Below are 21,090 nucleotides of genomic sequence, written 5' to 3'. Positions count from 1 at the left end.
ATTCTTTCCTGCATTCGACTCAGTACCAGGCATGAGTGGGGCAAATATTGAAGATGACTTCGACACCAGAAGCATCGGGGAAACGATTGATAAAATATACGATGAAATGGGGCTAGAATCAAATTCCCATGGGGGAAGAGAAGACAAGCGCTTGGAAAGCACACAGCTGTCGGACACTGAGGATGTCACCCGAAGTAGTGGAAGCAGGGGACTGTCCCTGGACAGGCTAGAAATTAGTAAGAACGACGAAGATGCAAGGAGTTGCGTGAATTGGGAACAATCAATGTCCGACTCCAGAGGAGAAATGGAGGACGAGACAAATGAAGAAGAGAGACTGCGCGAAAGCGACTCCCAAGGGACAAAGGGGTAAGATGGTCAGGCGCTAGCAAGTCTTCACCTAGGGCATCAGAGTCTGCCGCGCAGCCTAGCCAGCATGAAGGAACACCCCATGGTCAGAGGGGGATGTCAGCACCCGCCTATGTAGACAGATTGAGGACATTGCCAGGTAAACAGCAATGTGGGAATATTACCCAGGCAATAGACAGGAGGGCCATGGGGAAAGAAGGAAGACTGCGCTTTCCAATTCCCGCTGAAAAAGGGGGAGTAAGACCACAATATATTCCATGGCCACACATGGATTGAGAGAACCTGAAAAACAAGCTTCCAATGCGGACAACGGGAGCTGGGAAGTGGATACATGAGTTAGAAAAAATGACAGGGGGTGTCACGTTAGCTATAGGGGACATCGAGTGTCTCCTAATCGCCATACTTGGTGAAAGAGCAGACTATGTGTGGAAGCGGGCAGGATACCCTGGGGTAACCATAATGAACACTACCCATGACGGAGAACCATTCAATAACTGTAGAGCTGCAGTGTGGAAAGCGCTACGAGTGCTGTATCCAGACACTTCCGATATGGGAGCTATAATGACTCGGAAAATGAAAGCGTCAGAAGAACCGTTGATTTACATCCAGAATTTTCAAGACGCGTGGGTGCTCAAAAAGCATGAATCTTGGACGAAATCTATCCCTGTATTCTACCACATATTGTGCCTAGGGTTACCAGAACCGGTGCAGAAACAGCTCAAGAAATTGGTAGGAGTACAAGCTAAACCGTGGGCCGAAATACAGTTGACTATTCCACATTACTGTAGATTGTTGCAGGAAAAGAATCGGAAAAAGGAGACAACTCGTAAGGGTGAGGAAGCGAAGCTGGTGCAAAAGAAATTATCAAAGTATGCTCTCGAAGGTGCCATGCTATAATCAGCTGAACAGAACGTACAACAGGCGACTAACCCGCCACAGAACAACCAGGGTAACGCAGGATTTTACCCCAGAGGAAGGGGATTTAGAGGAAGAGGATGGCAGAGTAACCAGGAAGGGTTTCAAAGTAATCAAGGAGGCTTTCAAAACGTGCAGATGGGCAGTCCAGATATGTCAAATGGGCAGATAGCCCGACCACCACCAGTGCGTTGGCTGTGTGGAATGACAGAACATGTGGCGCGCTCGTGCAGAAACCAAGGGGCGTTGCAAAATGGTCAAGGAATGGGAGCAGGCACGGTGAATCCACCTGCTATTCCACAACAGGGCGGTGCACAGAATCACACAGTGCAGCAGCAAGCACCGGGCTTGCAGCAAGGTGCACAGCAAGGTGTCCAACCCTCGAACATGGGGAACCTGCCACAGGGGCAATCTCAACAGGCACCAACGCAAATGTCTTAGGGCACAAACTCCGGAAGGGGAGGCAACCCTGGGAATGGAGAAAATCCACAAGCATACAGTGGCCCGAACTTATATATGAACTAGGACAGCTCACTGGGAACTCTGATGTGCTCTATCCTATCAGTGACACCAGACCCTAACAGGGAACCAAGGGTGAATGTCGTCATAGGGTGGAAAGAATATTCCTTCCTAGTTGACACGGGTGCAACACGCTCGTGCATACGAGAAGGCAAGTTTTCCTTGTCCGGCCAGGCCATAGATACTCAGTTTTACAGGAGCTCATAGTCGAGTTCCCTTCACGGACAATCTCCCAGTCTCCGTAGGAGAGTGTGAAATGAATGTACCTTTATTGTATTCACGTCAGACCCCAGTAAACATTTTGGGTCGAGACTTAATGACAAAGTCGAATATGACAATCTCGTTCATGGAGGAGGGCATAGTATGCTCCACTCCTGGAATGCATTATTGAAACGTGTGCGAAATGATCAGAGCATACTCCGGACGCATAGCCATGAGAGCTATGCCATTAGAACCAGAAGTCTATCGGGATTGCCAGGCCTTGCAGATAGGGCCATGAGAACCCCCGACGAGTTTCTATTCAGACCAAGAATACCTATGCATGAAGAAGGGGGACAGGTATTTCCCTTGACGATACATATTGCAGCAGTACGAGAGAAAGTAGCGTTGGTCGAAGGGTATGATGACGAAGGCAGGCAATGGTGTGCGATTATCGCCATTGAAGAAGGGTTTCAAGTCACTGACGTCTCCGATGAGGATCTGTTCGAAGAACACCCTAACTTGGATGAGACAAGGGTGGAAGTAAGTCTAATATTCTGGGTCAAAATGATCGAACGAGAAGTGCCACAAAGAATGATGTTGGCACTGACCCGTCCCGCATATTTTGATGACAACATAGCCCAGGTGCCTGTCTCAGTATGGACTATGGGACCCTATGACGTAGGCCTCCTAAAGGGGGTGGGAGAAGTGAAAATCAAACTGAAACCAGGATCAATTTTACCAAGAGCGTGACAATATCCCATGTCTAGAGAAGCGGATGAAGGGATCACGAAGACAATTTCCGCCATGATGGACCAGTTTTAGTGACGTCAGAGTCACCATGTAACACAGCGGTTTATCCTGTCAAAAAATCAAAGGGGGGGGTCTTGGCGTTTAATCCAAGATTTAAGAGCATTAAACAATATTGCCAAAGCCAAATTCCCTCTGGTCCCTAATCCATCTATGATCCTGTGTAATATACCGATCAAGACGCAATATTTCACGGTGATTGACTTGAAAAATGCTTTTTTCTCAATCCCGTTGCACCGTGACTCAAGATCTGACGTCATTTACTTTCAGACAAATGCGTCCGAAAAGCACGAGGTTGCCACAGGCTATTGTGAGTCCCCATCCATTTTCAACAGAGTCTGACAAATGGACCTTAGCAATATTGCTGTAGACAGTGTTGTGTTGCAGTATGTGGATGACATTCTGATCTGCAGCACCACTGAAGAGCAATGCAGGCGCAATTCTATCCGGCTACTGACTATACTGGCTGAGAAAGGATATAAGGTTGACAAGGAAAAACTACAATACTGTCAACAAGAGGTGCTGTACATAGGCCAGTTAATCTCACATGAGAGGAAAATAGTCACCCCAGAAAGGGCTGAAGCTATCATGAACACGGCTAAGCCACTCACGATAAAGCAAATGCAGAGCTTCCTAGGCTTGTGCAATTATGTTAGAGCATGGATCTTCAATTACAGCACGTATACCAAGCCTTTGCTCCAGGCCCTAAAGAAGGACCAGGCGACAAAGGAAAAAAATTGAATTGACTGAGGCAATGGAAAAAGGGTTTGCAGAACTCAAGAGAGCAATTTGCTCGCCTCCGGTTCTCGGGATTCCTAATTATGCAGAGGAATTCTACCTGTTCTCACACACGAATGGCAGCGTTATGACAGCAGTGCTCGCCCAAAGAATCTCGTTGGGGTACAAGCCCCTAGCGTATTACAGTGGGAATCTGGACCCAGTAATGAGAGGCCAGTTGCCATGCGAACAAAGCTTAGCTGCCGCAGCGTTCGCCATAGAGAAGGCGGCAACCATAGTAATGGGATGCTCCATGACGTTATACGTCAATCACTCATTATTTGCCATTTTAGAGAAACCAAAAGGCACATTGACATCTCAGAGAGCTTCTGTATATGAAGTGATCATATCTAATCCATCGATCAAAATAGTTCGATGTAAAACAGTAAACCCAACTACGTTCATAGCTGAGCCAGTCACTGAAGGAGAGCCTATACATGACTGTGCGAACTACGAAGAATTCTATGATGAAATCCCCAGGGTGAAAGAAAATGCCCTGGCGGGAGGGGAAATCATCTTTATTGATGGGTCTTTGAGAATCGACCAAGAAGACGGACAAAGATATACAGGCGTGGCCGTAATAAAACACATAGCACACAGAGAATTTGAAGTACTTGTCAGTGCATGAATACCATCTCACTATTCAGCACAGGCTGCAGAACTTTTGGCGTTGATACTCGCCATTGAGAATCACGCAGATCAGGAAGTAACGGTGTACAGTGACTCGGCCTATGTGACGTCAACACTGCACGCTGGTTTAGCGTGCTGGAAAAGGAGGGGCTACCTCTGAGCGGACAGCACGCCCGTGCAACACGCAGCCTTATTGGACAGGCTGATTAAGGCACTACAGCTCCCAGTAGGCATAGCGGTCATGAAATGCGCCGCCCACACCTAAGGGACAGATTTCGTGTCACGCGGAAACCATGCAGCAGACACGGAGGCCAAGCGTATGGCGTCTAAAAGTGAGACGATCATGGAAGTAGAAGTGGCACACACCCATGAACGAATGATGGTAGCTCGAGCCACACCAGAGTCCTACAGTAATATGGGGCAGACTCAACTAATGGAGCTTCAAGGGGAGGGACCACAGGATGAAAAGAACCTGTGGAAGCGTCAAGGGTGTTCTTTAAACCTCTCAAACGTATTGTGGCGGCAAGACAGCACTGGTAAACCAGTAATGCCTGTAGCCCTATTAAAAATAGCATTGGAACAGTTCTATTACCCATTTCATTTGTCAAAAGAAAATCTTGCTGCAACACTCGCAGAAGACTAGTTTATACCAAATTTAGCGGAGCATGTTGCATTCTTTATGGTGAACTGCATAATCTGCCAGCAATTCACTGCTTGGCACACATTAAAAGTAGTGAGAGGAATCCTCCCCCGGCCTAATGGGCCTTTTCAGCACTTACATATCAATTATGTCGACATGATTCAAGTGTGTAACAGGTACTTAATTGTAGTGGTGTGTCCATTCTCTAGATGGATAGAAGCAGGCCCCTGTACACACCCAGACTCAACCTGTGTTGTCAAATTCCTGGTGAGGGAGGTGTTCCCTAGATGGGGGGTACGTGAGGTGATGAGGTCAGAGAACAGGGCTCATTTTGTCAATGCAGTCTTTGAACAGATCAGCTTGCTGCTTGGTATAAAGCGCAAGTTCTCGTCGGCGTAGCATCTGGAAGGTAACGGTCTTTGTGAGAGGCTCAACAGCTTGTTAAAGGAAAGGATAGCCAAGTTGAAGCTTACTCTAAAGAGGGGATGGCTGCACTGTCTACCACTGGCATTTTGTGCTCTTCAGAACCAACCAGGCTCCGACCATCATCTTATGCCGCAAGAGATAGTCACAGGGTGGAGAATGAACACCCCCCTACCCCTCGAAGTAGAGCTAGATGTGATGCCCAGGCTACCAGAAAGGTCTTGGGAACCAAGCTGCAGGAATACCTGAAATGCATGACATCAAGCCTTCATATCATTTCAGACCAACTACAGCGATGACGAAAAGGGTGCAGTGCAGCACAAAACACAGCAGGAGATGCTGAAACAGACGCAGTTCAAGGTCTATGTGAGATTCTCATCTTCCCTGGAGATGCCGTGTTGGTAAAGAACAACATGAGTGTTAGGGAGAATTCTCTGTTTAGGCTGAATTTCCCTACCTAGTGAGTCCCCCAGCAGCTTTGCTGGATTTCTGGGGTTTCTTTTTTTTCTCCTGCCAAGAGTGAGACTCTTTTACCCTCACTCTTGGACATGTTGAAGTGTGTTTTCTTGGTTAAACCTTGTGTTGAATGGGCTATGGGGTCTTTTACCCCATAGGGCCTCATGTATTTTTGTGATGTGGGTTACACAGCACCCTCTGTGCCGTGACCCAGGGGTGTCCTAGGGACTCCCCAACATAGACTCCATACCCTGGGACTGACTACTGTCTCCCAGGGCATGTAAAGTCACCAAAGACTTTGCTAGTCTTGAATCCTGAACAGAACCAGTACAAACCATCATATTGTGGACGTACTGGCTGGGGCAATTCGATTGCCCCAGGGTCTGTTATTCGAGGGGGCACGTCTCCGTCCCCCCTGATCGAGTTTTGGCTGGTGGCAGTGGAAACTACGTTTTATATTCGACCGCGAATATTTTCCTATGGGATTTCCCATTGTTTTAGGCTAACACATTTAATTATTTATTTACGGTAGCCTTAAACATACCGCCGGTTTATATATTTATTTTTATAACTCCGGTTGGGACTTTTTGCCAAAACTTGATTCTAAAATGGCGTTGGTGTTCGCCTCTGTAACTCTGACCCAAAGTGGAGCCCTTTGTTCCACTTTTGGCGGGCTTCTCCACAGAAGCCCTCCAAAGTGGTGCCACTCTGTCTAGGGTACTTAGGAGGGGTGGAGGGGGATTTAGGCACCCTGGACTGAGTTACCTTGGTAACTCAAGTCGCACTCCGTCCTGATTGGCCCAAGTGGTGAGCCGGCCGGCTCACCACTTAGCATGTTTGAGTGACAGCTAGGCTGGGTGAATGGGGGTTTGCTGCATAAAAGCAGGGCTTTGGGGACTGGAACTTCAGAAGTCGCCACAGGACCAAGAATCCGATGAGGGAAGAGCTGAGCCGACCTGCTTCGACGACACCACCCGGTGGAGCCCTGCTGAACCGTCTCACCACTTTTCCCGACGACCGAGGAGAACTCTTAACGGAGTGGCTCCTTCCCTTGACTGGTGGGGACAACCAGTTTTCGCCTTCTTTTCGCTTCTCGAGGTATCTCGTGGCCGCCTTGCCAGTGCCAAGCACCCCGGCAACCGGAACCCCACCACTTTTACCCCAACCACGAAAGTCGGTACAACCCTTTAACCGGAGGACTCCGCGGCTGGTTTCTTCCCGGGCAGTGCAACGACCTTCTTCTTCTGCTCTTCAGCGAGAACTTCTTCTCCCCTGACCGACGTCGAGCCTTGCTGCCACTGCCTGGAACAACTGCCACCGCTGGAGGATCCTTTCCGCTTAAGGTACCGTGTTCCGCCTGGCTTCCCTTGCTACCGACTGTACGGGGTAGATTTAGCCCCCGGCTTTCGACCCTGGGAGTGCCTGGGACACCCTGGCTAAACTTTCTAAACCACTCTAAACTCTTTCTAACTCTTTGCAAGACTTTGAATCCCTAATAACAGTGTGATCTTGGGCACATTTTCGCTCCGGCTACTCTAAGAGTGGGCCCTGCCTAGTGACTTTTGCTCACCTGTGACTTTGTGTTTCTTTGAGCCTATTGCAAGTGTTCTGGACCTTAGAGTGGTGTGTTTAACCCATTTCTGTTTCTTTTTATCCCTTCCTTAAACCTACTAGAGTGTCATCTAACGTTAAGCGCTCACCTCTGTTTTAATTATGTGGAGTTAACTTAGAGTTGTCTAGATAGGAGTAAGGGTTGAAACTGCTTTCATTATAACTGTGTTTTAAGTGTTTTTACTATACTTTGCTAGAGTGTTTTCAACTTATGTGTTCTTAAAAAATAAAATAACTATATACTTTTGAAACCAAGCTCTGGTCAGTGTTTGCTTGTGCTATTGTGTCTGAGTACATATTGTGTATACTTTGCATACTGCCTAACTCTTCTTGAGGGAAGTCTGACTGCTCAGCCACAGCTACCAGGTAAATCTGGGTGGTGCAGACGGCTACCAAGTGGGTTTACTGCTATACCTGTAGTCTTAAATCTTTTGCAGTGTTCCCCAAGGGAACTGCACAGGTTTCTGCCTAACAATGAGAAAAAGGTGGGACGAGCCAAGATTCAACCGCCCTTTCATCGTAGAGAACTGCACTCCATCAGCCGTTAAATTGCAAGGCAGGCGAGCATGGATCTTCCTTAATGACATGAAACCCTATATCGGTGAGATCCCTCTAGCTGCAGCCCACTGCGAAGAAATCACAGACAACGGGGAAGAACCACAGCACGTGCAGACAAGATCCATGATGAGGAAGAAGGACGCATGAGCCGCAAAGCCAAGACAAAAGAACTCTGTTTGAAAGTTGTGGCTTTAAACCGGACATTTCCTCGAAGCATAAAAAGGGGCTAAGGACAATAAAACGGACACTCTGTGCAGCCTAGTTGCAGGGTGAAGAAGAGAATTGTACACCCAAAGCTACAACACACTGATATTACGAACGTTTGAATCAAGCCACACTTAAGCATTTTTGAAAAACAAGACTCCGATAGGCAGTGAGCAAAGACTTTTCGTTTAAGAGTGTAAAACAGTCACCTGAAGCAACCAACACCAAGACTTTGCTTTGCAGAACTTATGGTATCCCCCAGCAGGAATATCACAAGGGATGTGCTGTCCTGTTTCCACTTAGTACTAGAGACATACCCGTTACTTGTAGGGAGAATAACCAGTGTCACAGACTTTGTTCAAGATCCTGCTAACAAGAAAGTAATACAGCAACTGCTGACTGTCCTCGCGGAAGCCTTCGCCGAGCTGCCCAAATACAGTGATAAGGACACAAATGCTTCCACCACAGGTGATCATAGATGAATTCACTTATACATTTTTCTTTCGTATCATAGAGGAGTGCCCAGGACTCGTCGGGAGAACCATGGACACACTTGCGTACATTAGTGATCCAAGAAACACTGAGCATTTGAACCAACTGTGAATCAAGCACAACTACATGGTCGCAATCCACGCAGCCGGAAAGTGTAGAGACTGTTCACGTCAAAAGAAAGTATGATCTAGAGACCAGCAAAGCAGAACAATGTCCCTTTCACCCGAGGACAGCCGGCTGGCTCACAACGTCCTATTCCGGCTAGTCACTGACTTTCCCGAAATGGTTGGGTGACCTACCGAGGTTGACGTCATCACCTTCATCAGAGATCCAGCTAATGTTGCACACATGGGAACACTCCTCCATGGATTCATGCTCCAAGTGGAGCTGTCCAACTTTCAACAAGGATATCTACGGAGATTCCAGTGAAACCTTCCGTCGAGGGACAGATCGAAACGAAGGCAGTTCTTCATCTTTCTGCTGAGGGACAGATCCAGGAGATGGAGAGACAGTTCTTCACCTTTCCACCGAGGGACAGTTGAGAGCCGAGACGTGGACGCCACCATTTATTTTTATTTTTTATTTTTATGACTGATTTGAATTGATTGCTATTTTTCTATTTATTTATTTTAACAGAACCCAGCATGTCTTCTGGACTGAAGCAAATTCGGGGGGTGGACTGGGAATGGACCTATTTTGAATATGCTCAATGAATGTGACTCACCAAAGGGGATAGTCTAATCTTTTTCCATAGTCTAGCAAGGGAACTGCATCCCGTAACCAGAGACAATTGACACCCTCGAGAGGGAGGACACTTACGAAGCACAAGACACTTTATGTTACAAACTTTGAGAGACAATAATGGAGTAAGCGAAAAGTACAGAACTTTATAAAGCTACTATGATTGAAATGGGGGCCCAAAACAGTAACTTATTCCTCCCACAAACAGAGGGGCGCACCCGCTTCCCTGAAAGGAAATGCTGCAAATTGTCATACCGCACAATTATGTGCATATGTATAGTGATTGTCATTGTCTTTGTCATTAACAATCAGACCTGCATTCTTTATTGGTGCACAAAACAATCCAATTTCGTGCACCCACCAGATAATGTATGCATAATTCCCACGAAAGCACCCAGGCCCTATATAGTTATTCCAGTTCCAAGAAAATCTGATGGTAAAGCGAACTAACTAAAATTTAATGTAATTAGCAGTGATTCATACACACTTGAGGTAACGAATGAAGAGAAAAGCTGGAGACAGGGTCAGCACGGAATTAATTAAAACGTAGCACTGACCACTACACGCACACACACACTGAATGCACATGAACAATGGCAAGTGTCAATGGCTGCAGAACCTCGAACAAAGGCAGCATAGAGCACAAGGCTGCCTACCGAACAATCAGTTCCAGAAAACGATAAAGGAGACCGAGAAAAGCTGAGCGAAGGGCTGACCAAAGTAGATATAGCAAAAGTTCTCGAAAGGACAGAAGTGGCTACAAGAGAATTCACTGCAAGGACACAAGTGCTAATAGATCATCTATTCCCGTTCATAGCTAGAGCAAAGAAACTACATGATGAACTGAAAACTAAATCTGCAAGGATGGGATTGACAAGCACACAAGTTCCAACCCAAGGAACAAGCTTCAGACCGACCATACAGCCACATGCAGGACCAGTGTCAGGCTGGATAACATGGACACTTGCACACCGAAAAGAAAAGATGCATGAGGACCAGGAAGGAGCCAACACATGAAGGAGGTCGGAAGAAGAAATCAGAAGGAGAATGCTTCGTCTGTGCACTTCTACCGTACAGCATGGGAAAATCCAAGATCTTTGTGGCTGTAGAAATTGATGTCCAGACAGCACACTGCATGTCGCACGTAGCAATGTGCAAGACCAGAGGCCAGTTCATGGCGATTGATGCCTCCCTGAAATGGGCAACTGAAGCAACTGATCCTGACGAGGATGATTATGTTCAAGACATAAGACAAGAAACAGAGCTCCTACTAAGAATCATGTAATCAGGTACGAGAACCCTGGAGTAAAAGGGGCTGGAATTAGATGGGAAGTGAATCAGAAGCTAAATGTCCGAGGAAAAACTCCAGAGGAGGCTTGAAGTTGGAAGAACAGAAGCCAAAGGCATATTTGGGGGACAGTGCTTTCACCAGACGGATGGGAGAAAGGAGTGGTGATCTGCAGAGCTTGGATGGTCATTGGACAGTACAAACCTACCATCAACATTGTTCGGAACGGATGCAAGCCATTATGGCCGAAACTTGCAAAACTACTCACATGGGTCGAAGACAGAGGAGGACCAATGCAGATAGTGCCACTAGAAAACCCAAAACTCTGTTTCAGAAACAATTGCACAAGGAAGAAGGGAGAGAATGAGAACTGCGGACGAGTCTTCGACACTCCAGGAATGGTACATTGAACCGCAGTAATTAAGGATCATTACTGGGCGTGTGGATCTAAGGCATACATAAGACTGCCGAAAAACTGGGGAGGCATATGCACAATAGTGAACGTCCACGTTCCTGCACTAGTGAGCACAAAAAGAGATCCGAGTATTGACAGTTTCCCGAAAGCAAATGATCACCTAAGGAAGGGGAGGTCTGTGGAACTGGTATCCCGAATCAAGAGAGAGAATTACTTTTCTGCTAAATCAGAAGTAGCATTTTATGCTATCCCATATGACCACAGGCTGTTTAGCCTCACCTAATCAGTATTCACAACAATACTCTTGCCACACATCCAAGTAGGAGCAAATACTAAATGGTTGCAGATAACCAGATGGGAGTTATTGCAGGCCATTAACACCACCATAAAAGGATTCAACGCGATCAAAGAAGAACTAAGAGCAATCCGATTGATGACCCTCCAGAACAGATATGTACTTGACATGATCACAGCGATGGATGGAGGTGTTTGCACAAAAATCGGAGAATCATGTTGCACATTTACACCTTCGCATGATGAAGAAAATGGAACCCTAACAGAAGCCATAAGTATGCTGACAACCCTGCAGAACCAGATGATTGATGAAACTGACAAATTAGATGATGACAGCTGGTTTGGAAGAATATTCTCATGGGTCCCACAATGGATGGCGGATATAGTCAAGTTTCTGGGAGCCTTCCTAGTATTGATACTGCTAGGATCCTGTGTTATCAAGATAATCATCACACAGTGCCAGAAAACTGTGAAGAAAGCCATTGGAATGAAAAGCATGGTCGATGTCGAACCAGGATGGAAGCCCAGAGACCTGACTGATGAAGAAATAAGAGACTTTGTGAAGGCCAGCGAATTTGCTCCAGTAAGAACAAAGTTTGTATATCCCAGAAATCGAAGATAATATGAAGGAAAATTGATCTATTGTAGCCCAAACAGACAGTGTCAGCTTATGACCTGGAACAAAGACGAACACAAAAAAACAGCAGGAAGCCTGAAAGGAGTGATAAAGATATGGACCCCTAAGAAACGCACGTTCACGCCCTCGTGTACAAACCCAGAAGACGAAGAAGTGGATACGGAAGAACAAAGTAACAAGAATTCAAAGGGGGAAGCAGAAGTGGTCGATGAACCGACCAGAGGGGGGTGTGTAGATGAGGTCCGGGATACGGCCTGCCCTCCAGTCCCCCATTTTGAGGTACCTGAAGCCTACTCGCCAAGGTATGTGACGTATAAGGAGCAAATAAACCAACAGAGAGCCACAGTGGGGCTCTGTCCAGTACCCATCAGAAGGACTTGTATACCTATTGAAGCACCAATCACCAGACAACCATGGGCTGCACAGTATCCCTTGAAACAACCATACCAGCAGTTGACATGAAATGAAGATTACGTACAACCTGTCCCCGAAGAGACCCAAAGGGCCTTAATCGAAGGCAAATGGTGAACAACACAAGGGCCCGGAGAGACGCACGGACGAACAAGACACGGATTAAAGAAGTCACACAAGGATGAAATGCTATGAATAATGATGTAATGAACAGTGAAGAAGAGACGCATTGAAATGTAAGGAGACGTAACCATGATCAAATTATGCAACTGGCTAAATGTCTGTAAATAGGCTCGGAACGCAAGAAGCTAAGCAAACTGTACTGCTTGCAATGCTTAGTAGAATAATAGAGTGGCAAGCGCCAAGTATATAACTACCTCAATGAAGCACAATATACAAGTGCGACTCCATTTTGTAAAAGCAGAATTAAGCCCAGGCTGCAAGGGACTAACAAGGCCAAGATTCATATTCCAGCCAGAGCAAAAGGAAAGAGCAGAATCGAAACTCAGTAAGAAGTAGCTCATGCCTGGGAATTCGAGGTCAACTCCAAGAGGGGAGGAGAGAGGCAGCTTCGAAGAATCGAAACTTCAGAGCATACCAGCCAGCCAGTGAAGGTCGAGATAAAGAGGCCCCAGGCAAGAGGCGAGGATATGGAAGAATCAAATACACGAATAACAGGAAAATGAAGCAGATTCACGGTGAACAGACACGTGACCAGCCATGGGCGAAGAGGTAGCAACTTCTGATGTCACCCAGAACCCGAGGATGCCCTATCTTTTCTTGATATGAAGCTACAGTTTGAGGCCATCCCTAGCCAACTAATTGACACATAGCCCTAAAAATGCTGATTGATGGAAGAGAGGCAGGGTGAATCCTGGGGCACAAGGCATCTGGATGTCCATTCTGCATGCTGCTAATTAAAGTGGAGATTTATGTCTAGGGGTGTAACCTACCCATTCACAATGGACCAAATAATCTGGGGTCCTATAGTTTGTAGAACCAATTAGACGTTGTACTTGTAGTGACGTCTATCACGAGTGATGTAGAGGGATGGGCATAGACACCCACCCGATAAGAGTTATCCAATCCTCACGCTCTGTTACAATATACAGATATAGCACCTATACTCAAGTTACCTTTCCCGACCAATAGAAGTGCATGATAAACTTTGAGTGTTACATGTCAATGATGACGAGAATTCGGTATAACTATTGCTGACTGAATGAAGAAGTTGGAAGTTGAAGCGAGACAGGTGATCGCATCACTGATGATTTCATTTGTTTCCCCGTTTTTTGTACTGGTCATTAAACGGACTTCCCTTTGCCAAACTACTGAGTTGTCCTTATTGATTTGTGTTGGAGTAAGATAATCCTGCACCCTCATCCACCTCAAGGTGCAGCTATCTCATCTTAAAAGTACTCGAGGGTGAGCTCTGATCCCATGGGCCCGTCAGAGGTCACTCCGCCCTCTTGTACAAAGTTTTAAGTGGCAAGAAACGGAGGTAATTTTCTGGGGTGGTATGAGCAATGTGAAATGGGCATAATTATTGATCACAAAATCCCTCAACATATTGCCACAGTTCAACAGAGTCAAAAAAACCTGACTATGGCTTTGAGGAAGTTTTCAGTGACGTCATTTGTTGTTTGAAGGGTTTCTGTCATAAGATGCAAATACACAAAGAGGCAGTTCTTGCAGCAGCTGGGAGCAGATGTGTACCTATAGAGATCAGGAATGATGTTTCTAAAGAAATAAAAAGACTTTCTGAGAAAGTGATTATTGAGGCAGTGGAAGCTTCAGAATGGATTTTCCAGTTGTAATTGTCAGAAGGAGCTATGGTAGTGTCAGACTTTGTGTGGACCTTCGTGACCCTAACAAATGTGTGGTGGTAAACACGTTTTTTCGTTACCCAATTTAGGGGAACTTGTGAGTATGACAGCCGTGCCACTGTGTTCAGCACCTTAGACTCACCCCCCACCCCCCCACCATCAGGTAGTACTACAACCGGAGAGCAGAAACTATATCACTTTCATCACACGTTTGTTTGTTTTACTTATTTCTATAGCACATGTTAACCCGGAGGTTTCTGGGCGCATTGGACGGCTGCAGAAATTACAAAAGTTACAGACATGCATATTGTATATAGAACGGATTTACAGAGGTAAAACACATAGAATTACAGACAAACAATACTAGTGATACTAACTTATTCGGAATGTGCAGTCATTGATTCGGATTGGGGGTTCGGAAGTGGAAAGGTAGAGAGGAATGTTAAGGTTAATACTACTCGGTTAGCCATTTGATGGAGTTGCTTCTGAAGTTTGCAAATGACCAATTTCTTTAAGGATAGAGGGAGCGAGTTCCACAGCTGAGCGGCCATGACTGGGAAGCTAGTCCCACCAGATTTTAGTAATTTATATCTGGGGACTATCAAGCCGAGTGTATTAGTTGACCTAGTGGTTCGGGTAGATGAATTTAACTTGAACTTTTCTGTTAAGTACAGGGGGCTGCATGGTTTAGAGCTTTATAGGCGAGGGACATAGTTTTGAGTTGTATCTTGTCCTTGATCGACATTCATTTATATTGTCTACTTGTTTCAGATATATGAGCTCTTCTTGAGATGCTCAGAGCTGATCTAAGAGCATTATTTTGCAAGGTTTGTAGTTTATTGAGCACATATTTTCTGGTTCCCAAATAGAGGCCATTGCAATAGTTCAGCTTGGACAGTATTAATGCTCTGGCAAGTGGGATGCAACTTTCCTTAGAGAGCAGGGGTCTGCATGCCCGGATTAGTTTCCCGGTATAAACCATGGCTGAGGCCGTAGCGTTCACCTGTTTATGTAGATTCAAGGTGGCGTCGAAATAAAAGCCTAGCGTTTTTACCTCTTTGGCCACTGGGATCTTGTTTCCATCGATGTTGAATGATGCGTAATCGGAGTTCCGTATTTTTAGGTTCGCTGTGGAGCCTACGATCAGCAATTCCGTTTTGTCATCATTCAGGCAGGGACTGTGTGTGGCCATCCATGCCTGAATAATGAGGTAGATTTTGTTCACCAATGCTACATCATCTTCATAAATACCCGACAACGGGAGGAGGATATGGGTGTCATCTGCATAGTTGGTGTAGGTGACACCCAGGTGATCCAGTTTATCGAATAAGGGCTTTGTGAAGCTGTTGTACATAGTAAGTGATACACAGGAGCCTTGGGGAACTCTGCATGTGATGGGAATAGGGTTGGCTGCTGCTGAGGGGGAGAAGACTCTCATAGTCCTATCATTTAGAAAATATGGTATCCAGGTAATGGCGTTCTGGGAGAAGTGGCCTGCAGAAGCGAGGTGGTTGCATAGTACCTTGTGGTCAACCAAGTCGAACGCAGCCCATAGGTCCAATAATAGTAGTAGGGCCATTTTCCCATTGTCCTTCAGTTCATCAATCTGAGCTTTTAGGTCAATGAGTGTTACACTCCCCTGGTCTCTGCGGGGACGTTGGGGCACAGTCGCAGCCCTCCCTGGAAGTGAATTCCCCTCGTCAGGCTCCCTCCCCTGCTCGTGTGCGGTGGACTGCGCTGGTTGTCGGCACTGCCCCTGTTTGATGATGGCGATCTCTCCGTCCTGCTTCTCACAGCAAGGGCACGTTGACGGGACCGAGTTCCTTCACTGATCCATGTGATGTGCGCGGCAGCCCAGACTGGCTGTGGCTGATCCACTCCTAAAGGTAAGTGTCTTTTGGCTTTTAAAATATTGTAGTTTTGATTATTGATTGATTATTGTCCGTATCCTTGTAATAATGTCTTTCCTCCGCTTTCTCCCAATAGGTGATATGCAGCCCAGCGGTAGTTGCGGTGCATTTGGCGAGGCCAAATGGGAAGAGAATGGAGTTCACGATGTTCCAACAGATGGTGAGTGTTGGTTTTAGGTCAAGCATGAGGATTGGGCTAAGCGCGACCTTAAACGTATTGTCTTATAGGTTTCTCACCTTGTCTTTGTCTTTTTCCCATGCAGGCACTGTCTGTCACAAAGTCGAGTTGGAGCGCCGCTACCCCGAGGTCTGGAGATGGAAGATGGATGCCTGACTCCACGAGGAGGCGTACCGAAGGAAGCGGATGGCAGGTAAGATGGAAGATGAATGCCTGACTCCACAAGGATGCGTGCCGAAGGAAGCAGATGGCAAGGTAAGTGTTGCGGCTGGTAGCTGACGGCAGGTAAGATGCACTCTGGAGAGTAGCTGAATGTAGGTAAGGTGTGCTCTGGCCAGTAGCTGAAGACAGGTAAGGTGCGCTCTGGCTGGTAGCTGCGCTTAGGCGGCGGTGAGCGTTAGCAATAGCAGAATAACGCGAAGCGCATGCTGGGAGGCAGAACTGGCTTATATAGCCTGCTCTGGCCACGCCCATAGTCATGACTCATCGGCCCCACCCTGGCACTCCTGAAAGGATGCTACCACGTGCATTCAGCCTCTCCAGCAGCCACGCCGGACCCAAAGCACACGGGGCCCCCTGTAGGGCAAACCAAGTACCTGCAGCAAATAAAATGTGCTAGTGCACATTTATTTATGAGCCTGGCGCCAAAGGTGCCAGGACTGAGTCCAGTTGGGCTCTCCAAGTTGTATTGTCCCCAAAGGACAATAAAAGGTCATGTTGCCCCTTGATCTCGTGCCCTGATGGTGCAGGGTCTGGGGTTCTGACCATGGGGCCATGGCCATGACAATGAGTGCCGTTTTTCGGTCCCATGTTGGGGCCGAAATCCCGATTGGCGAGTCCCAAGAAGGTGGTTAATCTCTAGGTATTCTTGGATCTGTCGATAAACTACGCTGTCCAGAATCATTAATAGAAATGGGACTCTCGCAATTGGTCTATAATTTGTAGGGATGGTCGGGTCCAGAGATTGTTTTTTAATTAGGGGTAAAAACCCAGGATTCCTTTAGCTTATTACTTACTGTACCCGATGTGAATGAGCTGTTGATTAGTTTGGAAATGAAGGGTGCTAGATCTCTAGCAGCATCTTTCATTATTTGCGCCGGGCAGCTATCGCCCTGGCATCGTATAGGTTTGAGGGAGGCCATGATTTTTTGAACCTCCAAGGCGGAGACTTTAGAAAATGTAAAGTCTGGGAACTTTCAGGTTCACACGCATGCCGTTTGGCTCAGTATCGGCAGCGGCTTTCTTTGAACGAGTTATTCATGTGGTACTAGGACATATAAAGGGGGTGCTGTATTTCCAGATTGACTTCCTAGTGACGGGAAAGACTGGACGAGCATGGCTATAGGTAGAGTGAGGTACTCAATGAACAGAGCAGGCTTGGACTAACATTACAGAAGAGTAAATGTCACTTCAGGAGTCAGGAGATTGATTATTTGGATCTACGTGATCCGACCGCGGCCGATTTTCCTGCAGCCGAAAAGTTTGCATGTGAAATGTACGAACCACCAAAGGTTTGTACATTTCCCATGCGAACACACGCTCAAAACCCCTACATACCCACACCCCCACCCACAACACACCCAAGACACACCCCCACCTACACCCCCAATATAAACAAACCCTACTAACCTTTTCTTCAGGCTGTGTCCCTGCAGCGCCAGTTCCCTTTCACTTCTGTGATCGGGAACTGGCGCCGCAGGGTCCTTTTCTTTTTTTCTTTTTTTCGGGAGCTGTAGGGGTTTGCCAGCAACCCCTGCTCACTATACTGGGTGGTATAGTGAGCGGGGGACAGCCTGCAGCCTTTTTTTTTTATACTTACCGAAATTGCTACCACCAAAGGTTTGAACTTTTGGTGTTTGAACCTTTGGTGGTAGCATTTTTCGGACATTTTGTACGGTCAGACCTTTATTTTTGGTCTGATCGTACAATTCCAATTATTTTGACACAGGCTAAGTGCAATTGATGCGTCTCCAAAGAAGAGCTTGGTCTCTGCCATTTTAGATATTGTGTCGACTACAGGGTCGGACTGGCCCCTCGCCCTTTCGGCCCGTGGCCGGGCGGAAGTCGGCCCTGGGGATTGGGGGCCGGTTTGGCAAAAATAAAATGAGGAAAAAAATATGTTTTTTTCTTTTTTCAAAAAGCCTTTCATCCTTCTTAGGTCGATAAATGAGTACTAACACATGTGCTATACAATAACATATCATTTGGCCTTGTACGTCTGCTTGGATTCACAGTAATTTGACAATATGGATCTATACACAAAGATATTAATGATGCATATGGTGATCCATTCTTGTATGAAATCTATATCACATTAGTGAAATCCTAACAATTTCTTTCATAGTGTGCTTAGGAACAATGCCATTTGATGCCACTTCCTGTTTTGTCAAGGGGTGAAAGGTCGTGTTTCATCAATTCCCAGGATGTCACTTTGGGGTGGGGTCAAATGACATCACTTCTGGTGATATCATCAGAGGTCAAGGGTCATGAGGCAAGGGGTGGGCCACTTTTCTGAGGCGAGGGGTGGGCCTATTTCTTGTCCCAGTCCGACCCTGGTCGCCTACAGCCAAGCAGGGTGCGATATCCTTTCTAGGTGTTGAAGAACACTATTCAAAGTTTGTCAGGAATTGTGTTGATCGTTGCAAAAACATAAGATGGATGTGGCTTTTGTTTGGTCCCAGGAGTGTGACATGGAATTCGAGGAGATAAAAAGAGCTACATCAAATGCTCCCACTTTGGGGAGTTTTGATTCAGAGTGTGACACTTATAGTATGGCGGATGCCAGTAGCACCGGGGTTAGGGGCAGCTATAATGCAAAAGCAAAATGGTTGTGACAGGGTGATTGCCATCACATCTAGGGTCCTCGAGGGGGCGGAGACTCAGTATTCTGTAATAGAAAAAGAAGCCTTGTGTGTGATGTGGGCAATAACGAAGTTCAAGGCATTGCTGTGGGTAAGGAGGTTTAAAGGGTTCAGTGATCATAAACCCCTGGGTCAGTATTTTTGGCAGCAAGGGCCTGGATGGAGGGTCCCGCAGGATTGTGAGGCGGATCACAGGGCTTCAAGGACATGAGTTTGTAGTTGAGCATATCCCGGGGAGAGAACATATCTTGGCAGATTTTCTTTCTAGGGCACTGAGCTAGTCTGCTGCATTAGGGGAGGTTGAGGAAGATGGAGAAGTGGAAGATCAGGAGGTATTTGTTATTTGCAGTGGTGCGATACGAGAACAAGACTGGAAAGATGCAGAGAAGGTGGACGAGGTGCTGGAAACATGAAGAGGTGTGTGTTGGACAATTGGTGGAGTTGGACCAGTGAAGATGGTTTAGGCCCCTTCATTGGGTGAGAGTTGAGCTGAGTGTGCAAGGGAACAAAGTGCTGAGATCTGGGCCGGTGATACCGCCGCTTGGGGTGAGGAAGCGATTGTTGGAATTAGGCAACAACATTCACATTGGAAAGAACAAGACCAAGGGGCGTCTAAGAGCGGACAACTAATGGCTGAGCCGAAATGGAAAGGTGGAGGACTTGGTGAAGAATTGCAGTGTGTGCTGTGATGCAGACAAAGTATTAAAGAATCATGTTCAACCACTGAGGCCTTTAGAGTTTCCAGAAATGCCATCAGAGTTCGTGGCTATGGACATATTCGGTCTGATTGTAGGTAGGGGAGGTGTCAAGAAATATGTTAAAAGTGTTAGTTGACTTCTATTCCAAGGGGTTTGAGGTGGAGATTGTGCAGGAGGCGGATTCAAGGACTGTGGTGGTGTTTTTTCTGGAAAACTGCTCACTGATAATGGTGTTCAGTTCACTTCCAGGATAATGAAAGAGTTTCTGTTAGGCATTGGGGTGGCACATCACAACACGGCAGTGTTCCACCATGAAATCAATGGGGCCGTGGAACAATTAATCGTACAGTGATGTAGGGTACGCACCCGTTTATAGAAGGATATATGCAGTGTAAGGGTGCAGAAGGAGGAGGCTGACACACAGGTGGCATGATTGTTGCTAAAGACTTTACTTGCAATGTAAATTAAGAGAAAACCTACCTTCCCTATTACTAAGAGGGGGTTCTCTACCTTAAGCAAAAACTAAGTGCGATGTCGGAATGTCCGTCTAAACTAAATAGTCCACCGTCTTGGCTCAAAACCTATTTCCGTCCCTTACACTCTTAGCTGAAGTAAGGAAAATGCTGGTCTTCTTGGTCCAGAAGAACGGCTCCCTTTGTGTGGCCTGTTATTTGTAAGACCAAAACTGAAAGTTCCACAAACTTCCCTGGATTGGTACTCTACAGGTGCACACAGAAAAGACAGTCTCTCAAGTTTGCTTCTCAGTCCACACCGTTATTGATATTGATATTGTATTTCTATCGCGCTCGTACACAAGTGTTTCAGAGCGAGACAAGGCAAGGGAGGGGAACAGGGGAGAACAAAACAGCGATCTTACTAGGGCCCAGTGACATTGAGAAAGCGCAAGTGCATGGGAGAGGGGGAGGGGGAAAAGTGCATGGAAGGTAGGAGAAGTGGAAAGTGCGAAGCGAGGAGAAACAGATAAATAACAATAAATAAATAATAAAGGAAACAAACAATTTTAGCGCAGCCAGCAATTTGCAAGTGCTAGGTTTAAGGCAGCAGACAGGGTAGGTCTGATAAAAGCAGGGAGAAAAAAGGGGGTGCTGTATGGGTACAGATACAGACCCCAGTGCAAGGGGTGGCCCGGAGGCAGTGCGGGAGGGTGAGCAGGTACCTGGGCCCGGAGGACAGAGGGTGGCCAGGTGCACGGTGCCAAGAGAGAACAGATC

Source organism: Ambystoma mexicanum, chromosome 2p (genome assembly GCF_040938575.1).
Source record: "Ambystoma mexicanum isolate Mex_15411 chromosome 2p, UKY_AmexF1_1, whole genome shotgun sequence".
Taxonomy (NCBI): domain Eukaryota; kingdom Metazoa; phylum Chordata; class Amphibia; order Caudata; family Ambystomatidae; genus Ambystoma; species Ambystoma mexicanum.
This window is presented reverse-complemented; position numbering follows the sequence as displayed.